At 60.0% G+C, this 285-nt stretch overlaps 1 protein-coding gene across 1 annotated transcript in view; it reads left to right on the top strand.

Annotated features, from left to right (window-relative positions):
* Positions 1–6: 6 nt before the first annotated feature.
* The window catches only part of HS3ST1 (heparan sulfate (glucosamine) 3-O-sulfotransferase 1), a gene marked incomplete at its 3' end in the record, with an annotated part of 35,644 nt that continues 35,365 nt past the window's right edge, over positions 7–285 (top strand). Inside the window, exon 1 of the mRNA XM_010857271.1 lies at positions 7–273. The remainder of the gene's footprint in view (positions 274–285) is intronic.

The following is a 285-nucleotide window of genomic DNA, read 5'->3' as shown; positions in this document are numbered from 1 at the left end:
TTACCCTCTAGAAGAGTCAGGAGGGTTGCATCTGCCCGACGCGTCTCTCTAGGACCGACCGTGAGGGGCAGTAGGAGCGCAAAGCTCCGCGGAGCCTGGGTACCACTCTGGCTGGCAACTGGGGCGGGGATAACAGCAAAAACTCCGTCTTCAGGGAGCATCCAGGGTGGGGAAACCTCAGTGCGGTTAGCTTTGGGAACGAAGCAGAGATGGGACATCTCCCGAGGGGCGGGCAAAGCTCGGGAGGAGAGAGATGGAAGCGGCGGACAGACAGTAAGTAGCCTA

This window comes from Bison bison, unplaced genomic scaffold, assembly GCF_000754665.1.
Source record: "Bison bison bison isolate TAMUID 2011002044 unplaced genomic scaffold, Bison_UMD1.0 scf7180017864379, whole genome shotgun sequence".
NCBI lineage: Eukaryota > Metazoa > Chordata > Mammalia > Artiodactyla > Bovidae > Bison > Bison bison.
This window is presented reverse-complemented; position numbering and strand designations above follow the sequence as displayed.